The following is a 10,080-nucleotide window of genomic DNA, read 5'->3' on the forward strand; positions in this document are numbered from 1 at the left end:
GGGGCGGGCGGGGCCGCCCCGGAGCGGAGCGCGGCGCAGGCGCACCGAGGGCCCGCGCCCCCACCGCCTCTCCCTCCGCGGCGCCTGCGCAGTGCGGCGGTGCCGAGCTGTGGCGTGGGTTCGGCTGCTCGCCCCGGTGCAGGGGAACACCGCACCCATCACTCGGCATCGCTTGGGTTGGAAAAGACTCCGAGGTCATTGAGTCCAACCTGCGACCCAACATGACCATGTCAACTAGACCATGGCACTACGTCCACTCCTTCACTAAACACCTCCCGGGACCGTGACTATACTACCGCCCTGGGCAGCCCATTCCAAAGTTTAATAACCTCTTCTGTGAAAAAATTCCCCGTAGTGTCCTCCCCTGGCACTGCTCGAGGCCATTTCCTCGTGTCCTGTCGCTGGTTTCCTGGAAGAAGAGACCGACCCCGACCTGGCTACACCCTCCTTTCAGGGAGCTGTAGAGAGCAGTACGGTCTCCCCTGAGCCTTCTTTTCTCCAGGCTAGACAACCCCAGCTCCCTCAGCGGCTCCTCATCAGACTTGTGCTTCAGACCCTTCCCCAGTTCCATTTTCGTTCTCTGGCTTCCCTCCGGAACCTCCGCGTCTTTCCAGCTCAGAACTAAAAGCAGGACTTGAGGCATGGCCGCACCAGTGCCCAGTACAGGGGGATGGTCACTGCCCTGGTCCTCTTGGCCACACTGTTGCTGGTACAAGTCAAGACGAAAGACACTGTCCTTTTTGGCCACCTGGGCACACTGCTGCCTCATGTTCATAATCCGTCGACCGGCACGCCCAGGTCGTTTTCTGCCACGCAGCTTCCTACCCACTCCTCCCCCAGCCCGTAGCGCTGCAAGGTTCAGGGGGGCAGCCACAGGTCAGGGCAGCTGCCACAGTTCAGGGGCCCCGCCATCCCTCGAGGTCCCCAGTGTCCTGCCCTTTCCGCAGACAACCTGGGACAGCCAGGACAGAGGGAGAAAGACGGCCGCTCACCCGGGGCCACCAGGCAGGAGTCAGGGGCCAGCCCCGAGCTGAATGCTGGTCATGTGTCTCTCTCTCCGTGTGGCGCAGCCTCAGCGGTGGCTGTTGCGCTGTCCGTGTCAAAGCTAGACATGTGGGTTTGTAAATTCGCTGAGCCATATGTTAAGGAAACTTCGTTACATGACCGGGAGCCACTCTGGCAGTCACTCCTGCACCACCTGAGCTGGGACCGAGGCCCCTTCACACCCCCACACTCACACAGTCACACCAGGTTTCCTCACCATCTCGACCCCAGGCTTCCCACAGCAGGGTTTCAGACGTCCGCATCCTCTGGGGTGCAATAACTAAACAACAAAAGAACAGCTCGAGCTGGTGCCTCTGAAATCCATAGGTGGGACAGTGGGCAGATGCCTGGTCCCCTGACTGGAGGGTAGAGCTCCTGAGTGATGCTGGGCAAGGCCTCGTGACATACTCGTGGCTGTGCGTGGGTCAAGTGAGCTGCGTGTGCATCCTGCACCCTAGGAGTGGGCGCCCAAGGGCAGGAGGTGCCCTGGAGGTACCAGGTGGAGACATCCGCTTTTCACGTATCTGCAAGGAATTGTGTTCCTCTGGTTATGTCCTGTGTAGGGTGGACTTTGAGGACTTCCCTGAGCTAACTCCTTTTCTGGACTATGTCGTTGAAGAAATGTGCAGCCTCAATCAAATGGATGACAGTCACATGACAATTCTTGAATGTCCTGTGAGTCTGATAGACTTCACTCCTAAGAATATAGGAATATTTACAAGTTTGCTTTTCCCCCACAAACTACAGGAACAAGACAAATCATCATGATCAAAGAAGTACTTTGGGGAGTAATCGTTTGAAAAAAACCCTGAATTTTAGTCATAACACAAGGCTCAAAAATAAATTTTAGACTTAACAGCAGACTCAGAAAAGATTATATTTGAATCAGTTATTATGAGAAAAGGAGGTGAGAATATATATGTATCTCTTTTAGATATTCTAATATGAGAACATACATACACATATGAGAATATGCTGATATATTCATTATTTCTAATGTATTGGAATATATTTTTTATATGTTAGTAATTAGATTTTTTATACATACATAAATTTAAAAATTAAGGATTTTTGAGTCCTTTGAAAGAACTTTTCTTTAGAGGTCAGATTGTGAAAAATGACATACAGTTTCATCCCTTAGCACACATGTTTCTTGTTACAAGTTAAATATACAATGTAATTTAAAAATACTGTAAGGGTTCTCCTGTAATTGCTCTGTATACTATAAAAATAGAAATAAGTGCATTTTGCCAGTAATCTAGACTTTGCTGCCATTGAAGAATGCTTTTAAATTAACTTCAACTGCAATTCACAAAGCCAATAGAAATTTTGATAGATAGTTATAATAGAAAAAGAAAATAAATCCTTTGTGATAGGGCCTGTGAGCTGGTTGCTAACACAAGCAGGGAACAACAGAAAGGAAGAAAACTTTGATCATTCCCTTCCTGGGAGGCAAGGAGTGAAGGGGAGAGAGATAAAGATAATGTGAGGGAAAACACTTCTAGGAAGCAAACTTGAGCTTTGGAAGTTATATTTCTACTTTGCCTGTCACACTTTTAGTTGTGTTTTGTTTGTTTGGGGTTTGAAGGTTTTGTTTGTTTGTGGCTTTGTTTGTTTGTTTTTAATTGGTCTACTTATTTTTAATAATTTAATTTTAATTGTATTAATTTATTTTCTGCTTGCTTCCCTGATTGGTTATGTCTGTTGCTTTTTTTCTCATTAATTTAAACTGTATTCTTCCTGGTCTATGTCAAATTCATGTTTCTTGCAACTTTAGGGAAGTCGTGGTGTTGTGCTGTCCATAAATTAGGTGCGTGTGATTGTGTTGAATGGATGTGTTGTTTCCAGCTGCCTCTTTTATAAGGACATATAAACTGAATGATGGTCTTGTTTACTTTAAAGAGGTATATAGTGTAATTTAATTAAATAGAACTTCGAGGAAGAACAGAGATCTGTATGCACAGATCCAATTATAGCATCAGGGCCTGGGTGCACAATATTTTGTCTGCTCAGCATACAAATACAATTTGACAGATGCAATTAGTCAACCTGATCTATTTTAAACAAACTATGTTTATCTGTTTTTAGCAGCACAGTATTTTACCAAAAATTACTTGTCTTTGATGTTATTCTATCAAGTTTAAAGAAACAGACACCTACTGTGCTTTTCTCCTTCATACGTTATTGATATTGTTGTTGTCCATATTGCTAACATTTGCTTATACTATGAAAACAAACCAAAAAAAATTTACCTGTTTTTCTGTTTTGCAGTTGTGATTATAATTTCATGGGTTGGAGTATTTATGACATAAATTAGTATTTGGCGGCTAAAAGGTGTCTTCTAAGCCACTCTCTGTTCAATGAGGGCCTATTATCCATTTTATGTAGCTCCTGTTTACTCAGAATAATTCAATTCATTGTTGTTTTTCAGGTAATTCTCCTATGAAAACTCCAGTTCTTTGTATCATATTATGTTTATGTAACCAGATAAATTATGTTTCTCAGAATACTACACAGTACCACTTCTAGTAGGAACTTCTTTGTTTAGTTTCCTGGAAAAAAACCCTAAGAGATTTCTTAGCAGGGTAGTCATTGACTAGGTCATTTAACTTTGATCCAGCCTGACAACAAAAGGCTTTCAAGTGGAGACTGTAGCTCAAGAAATAACAGTCCTGATTAAACCGATTTGCTGCAATTTTACCAGCGCCTCAGCTCTTCTGGTGCAACTGAATTGTAAGGTCATTCCACAAGCTGGATTTAAAAAGGTAACTTCCTCCACCTTTTTGGTTAGGATTAGTACACTAGTGTAGCAGAGCAGACATCTGGAGAGAGCTGCCATGGACTTCCATGGTCCAACCCCTCTCTGGTTTACCATGCTCTGTACAGGCTGGCAGCTCCTGGTAGGCTATGGCTACTCCACTAAACTGCTCCCTGCACTGATAGTCAGAAATACAAGCTGCATCTTTGACTCTACTAATCACTTCTGGAGAGAAACTAAAGTAGATGCTTTCTCTGACCAAACCAGTTCCTTTAAGTGAACCACTCAAAGTCACATTTGGATATCATGATTTAAAATTCTGTGTCTTCCACTAAGGGGCCTGATGCATTACAGAAAACTGGGTACAGAATTTTAGCAGAATTTTACTGGCAGCGAAGAAAAGGGAAAAATTGTTTTGCTAAGCTACTAAAAGCTGTATTTATCAAAAACCTGAGTTCAGTTCAGACTGAAATCACTATGTGGCCATGGTTCAGCAGCAGCTGTCTTTGGGGAGGTCTGAGGATGGGAGAGGTTGGTTGGTTTTTTTTCCTGAGATAAACTCCAGAAATTTCTGTTCAGGTGAGTGTGAGAATGTGTTATATGTGCTCTTGCTGTAGTCAAAGATCAAGTTACTATTAAAGAATTTAGCTACACTGTCTGTAATATCCTTACATGAGGAAAACGGTTTTTTAGTTAGGACTCACCTACCATTTGAGACTATGTTTTATCTCCTGATTTTAATGCAGAATCATTCTAAGATCACAGTAAACCTAAATAGCATTTATTGGCAAATGGCAACAAATTAATATATGTCTATCTCATGGAATACACTAACTAAATTACCAGTGTTGGAAACAACATAACTAACCTGTTAACTGTAGCCTAATCAATTTAGTCCAGAGCTGGCAAGACCCTTGGATGCTTTAGCAGGTGGCAAAAGATCAGGTGAGCACAATAAAAGGCTTTGGCAGAGTTTGGATTTCAAGAGCATTGAAATGGTATGTAATATTTAGGAATGGCAGAAATTGAAAGATATTATAATTGTGCCTGTTGGTATAAAATTTTAAATTGTTACCAGACCTTAAAGTAAATACTGATATAAAATCTAGCAAATTTGGGATGTAAAATTACACTCCGAAATCAGTATTTGTGCATAGAACTGACAGAATCTGTAAAGTTTGGAACATGCAGCCCCCACCCCCAGTGAAGTAAATACATTTTGTTTTTAAAATAAATATTTGGCATTGGCCAGTTCAGAGGAAACCCAGAATATCACCCCAAATCCATGTTTAAGCTCAATGGTAGCCATTTGAATCACAGAGAAGAGGATCAGTAGACAAAAGACAGGCACGGAGCAAGAGGAGAACTTGCTCTTTCAACTCTCAGGATAACCATTTCTCAGTGCTGATAAGACAATACCAAACACTTCCTGTTGTGTCTGACCATTTTGAGACACCCTTTGTCCTTGAGAAAAAAAAAGTAGAAAAATTTAATAGGAGTCCACACAGTAAATATGGCAGCAAAGATCTAACTCTTAGTCCTTTTCATTGCCCTTCTCCCAGGATCCAATTGGTATGGATCTTGGGTATGTATGTAATGCATCACTAATGAGGTGGCTGTTTTGAGGGTGCATCAAAAATTTTGGTATGTTCTCACTCTAATACATAATACATAATACATACTTGGAGACAGTGAGGGAATATTACATCTTGTTTCCTATTGCATTTTTATTATGCTGAATTGAGTTACTCACTGCCACCATTTACAAACCTTTTAGATGTTACTGGATGTAGCAGATGGGAGAAGCATTTAAGGACTGTTATTAAGGAGGGCTTGCAGAGGCTGAAGTTACTATCCTATTTGTAAGGACAAGTGGGACTCTTTTAGGAAGCCAAGTCTCTTTTTATCATGGGATGGTCAGGTAGCAGCAAGAAGAGACTGTTTCCCAAAAGAAGGCTTGAGGAGAGCAGCCACAAGGCAGGCCAGGCAGCGCCCTCGGCAACAGAGCACTGTCCCCTGGCACCAGAGGCAGGTGAATCCAAACAATGATTCAGGCACAGAAGGGGCAAGTGTACCTATGATGTAGCTAAACAGAGACTGAAGGCCCAGGCATGAGGTTAAATGGAAGCTCCAGTCTGAAGGTGTAGATGGAGGCTCTGGGAGAGGCTTGTCAGGGCAACCAAAGCCTATTTCTCATCAAGGTTCCTGTCAGGGACGTAGTGGGTGTGGGCTCTCCCATTGACTGTTTATTTCAAAGGCAGAAAGAAGATGGGATATCAAGATGAAGAAAAGCCAGAAGAAAGGTTTTCATCTTCACTAGTGGTGAAGGGCTGTTCGGAAGAAAATTAATGGTCAGAGTTTCTTTTGAGCAGAATGTCTGTTGGAAAAGCAGACATTGCTTTTGAATGAAGAAATATTCTTACTTTTTCTCCCTTGATGGGACACAGAGTAGTGATAGCATCTTCTATTGAAAGAGATTCCGGCCCCAAGCCTTCTGGATAACATCAAAACACTCTGTCTCATGTTTTTCTCTCTTCATTTTTTCCCCAGATGGGGAAAAAAACACATTATTAGCTTTGTATTTTAACAGTACTTAGAGTTATGATGTAGCTAATGTAGCTAATGAGAATATCCTCAGAATGTAATAATTTTGGTAATGAAACTCTGAACACTGGAGATCATTTGGCCTAGGTTTTCTTAGCTGACTAGGTTGTTGACTGAAGAGAAACACCTATCTTGCCTATTTTAACCATCTACTTTTTAGGACATACACTAATTTATTGTACTTACATCTTGACATTCTGTGACATGGATTTCTGGTACAGCTCCTCTTCTGTAAAACTCTGTAAGTTTTCTCAATTTTTATTCCACTGAGGCTACTGCTGTGCCTAATAATGGAGAAATGATCACATCTTTTCCATAGAGAAGCCTTTGTACTTTATTGTGTGAACAGCACCACATGGGTATAACAGGTTTTTTACCTCCTTCATGTGCCTTCCTGCTACATCTTGACATAACACCTGTGTAATAAATTTGTTAGCACCTCCAGGTGCCTTTCTTTTACAGCTTGACATAACAATACCCGCCAGTGGTAAGCTTTGTTTGTTTATAGCATATTTGGAAGTGTCAGGGAAATGGCAGAGCTTCCAAGATGGTTAATTAGCTGGTAAGTGTTAGAGCGTAATATCATTGTCACACAGCACCTTTTTTTTCTCCCTGAAGAATTTTCTTGACATTCTTCCAGTGCTATCGATGAGTTTACAGTAGCAAGTTTCAATAGTGGACCAAATTTCCCATCAGGGCATGGCTCTAACAAATTGAAGCAGATCTTTATTTTACATGTCTAGCACACTTGCATTATTTTTTCTTTCCAAATATTCAAAGAATCTATTTTTGGCAGGTAGCAGCCAATTGCGATTTTCTTACTATGCGTATTGTCTCTTACAGACTTCGATCAATTTGAAAGAGTATCATGTTTACAACTTGGTTTTTTCTATACATCTGTCATTGGTCAGTTGTCCCTTAAGATGCTCCAGTATGATTTTAGAGTTCATTCCCACATTATATTTAACAAATTACTATTTCCAGCTCTACAAGCTTTGTTCCACAAACAGATACAGAAGCACTATCTTACATGAACTTTGTAAATAACTGAGCGTACCAGCATATACATGACTGGGTGAGGAGTTTTAGGCAGGGAAACAACTGCTATGTTTGATTTCTGGACACCTGGAGTAAGGATCATTTGTAACTGCACAGTGTTACTTGTTAAAGCAGTATGTATTTCTTGACTACAGTTAACAATTCTATTCCACAACTCTTTGGAATTACTTGGTACCAAAGAGTTCCCAGAGTCGCAGTTTGAACTCAATTTTGCTCATGCATTTTGATCATATGTGGTCACAAACAGGCCACAGTTTCCATGTGGGCAATTTCTGAGATTCCTGGCATGAAGATTAATCTCTCTACTTGCAGTCCCGTGGGTCTAAATAATATTTAGTTTCTAGACTAAGCTGTTTATGCCAAAACTTTCTAGGCTGTAGCATAGTGTCTGTGTCTTTTATCAGGTCATGGTCTAAATGCCTAGAAAAGTGCTGAAGGACTGAGACCAAATCTGGTAATTTTGTGGTTGGTCTTACACCTCTTCCATCAGAAGAGCTTTTAATTGCTGCTCATAACAGTTTGTACCCTTAGACTTAAACCTAGGCTTTCTTTAATATATCAAACTGTTCGTAGACTCTCCTGAATGATCTTTTGATAAGACCTGTCCTCTCTGCTTAGGGAGCCATCCATATTTTTGGCAGATTTACAGGGCTACATCTGCCTATGTGAAGAGGTATTTCCATTCATAGTTCTCTTCTGCTTTTTTTTAACTAACTGTCGGGTGAAAAAGAAAATTGCAAAATGAACATGAGGAGTTCTTTTGCCTTTTAGGCTGAACTAGAAAATAATATGAAAAAGGTGCCCTTAGTTTTATTTAAGAAGACCGCTTCTGTCAGCTCAGATTAGTCCCATCTTACAAACACTTGACCTAATAGCGCTTAAAGAAAAGGTGATAGTCTAGCAGAGGATGAAGTGAGTGTGGGGAACTGGAACTGACCAATAGAGATTTGGCACAGCTTTTAGGAGAATCCTTTTCCACTCTCTTTTTTCTTTCTTAATCACTCCTTTTTCTCCCATAGTTCTAAGGAATGACTAATCAACTTTGTGTATGACTGTACTTGAACACAGGTGGGATAAGATGCTCATTTGGGAAAGCTGGGTATCTCTGATAATGCTATCAAAAGGTGGTGGACATCTGTCAAAATCATGATTTATAAAAGAGTTACAACAGCTCTTCTAATGACTACATTGTTGGTTTGCTCTTTCATGTACCCAACCTCTTGCTTCTCTTTGGGTTGCCCATTCCTCAGAGCAGGACTAGTCATGCACTCTGTGTTTGCCTAGCAACTGGCCCACAGGACTCAGCCTTTAGTATATTACAGATAAGCAACAAGAGGGAATAGACTAGACTAGACTAGACTAGAATAGAACAGAATAGAATATTTTCTTTGGAAGGAACACACAAAGATCATCCTGTCCAACTGCCTGGCCCCTTCAAGGCTAACCAGAAGTTAAAGCGTTTTGTTAAGGGTGTTGTCCAAATACCTCTTGCCTGGGGAATCTACGACCTCTTTGAGAAGCCTGTTCCAGTGTTTGATGGGATAAGGTAGGTTAGTGAAGCAATCCACCATTCTCCTAACAGATTTTTATTTTTGCTTCCTCAGGAGAACTCTCTGACAACTGAGAAAATTCATCAAGCAGTTGCAGTATGCATTCTCTTTATACGTTTCTTGTGGCATTTCTTTGTGTTCCTCCTTCTGGACAGCTCAGAGTAGGAATACCTGGTAGTATTTATTCCCCATTGTTTTCAAGTACAAATATTCTTTGACATAGTATGAAGAGTTCAGATTTAGAGGAGGTGCCTTATTTCAGTTAAAATATACTGGGATATTAAGAGCCCTTTATAGTTGGATGGAATAAAAAATGTTGTATAAAAGAGTGGCCTACCATATTTGGCTATAAATAGAACTTAAATTTATATAATGCACTGGATAGCAGTAATTTTAGTCTGACTTATGGTAAGAGCAGTACTTTAAGAACCAGAGACTAATTCTGCAAGACTTTTGCACTGATATCCAAGGATTTAATTCAGGCTCTATGAGATACTGGATCGAAGTTACAAAGAGTTAATTTCTGAGTTGGGGACACTGGTCTAAATCCTTAACTGTGTTTATATTTCTGCTTCTGGTTTCAAACTGTGTTTTCAGAACTTGTATAATATAAGATGTGGTTGGTCATATCAGTAGCAATGATGAATTTCCCTGGTTTTGAGAAGTCTTGAAGGGGCATTGTGTCAGAAACAAGTTAATTAACCATAAGTTTGCCTTGTATTATTATTGTAAAAGTGACCAAGAAGTACTTGGCAGCAGTGGGCAGGGAAGGTGACTAAAGCCAAGGTAGCATACAGTTGTAAACTCAGAGAGACAGGAGAAACGTTTATCTTACTTTCTCATGTTCAGGAGGCAACACCTGAAAATGCCTCTTGAAAAACTCCAGCCAGAGGTAATAAGATTAAAGAAACTACTTAAGAGCTTTTTTAACAATAATACTATTTTGAAGACTATTAAATAGTAATACATGGGGTTTTGAGAGAATCCTTACAGTTGTAATTTACTCAGTTCATACTTGTGAGTATTTTAAAATTTAAAACCAGTAAGTCCACATATTCAGACCTT

The sequence above is a fragment of the Corvus kubaryi genome, unplaced genomic scaffold, assembly GCF_017639235.1.
Source record: "Corvus kubaryi isolate FWS band 111438036 unplaced genomic scaffold, C.kubaryi_AGA036_p1.0 split3-37296, whole genome shotgun sequence".
Classification (NCBI taxonomy): Eukaryota; Metazoa; Chordata; class Aves; order Passeriformes; family Corvidae; genus Corvus; species Corvus kubaryi.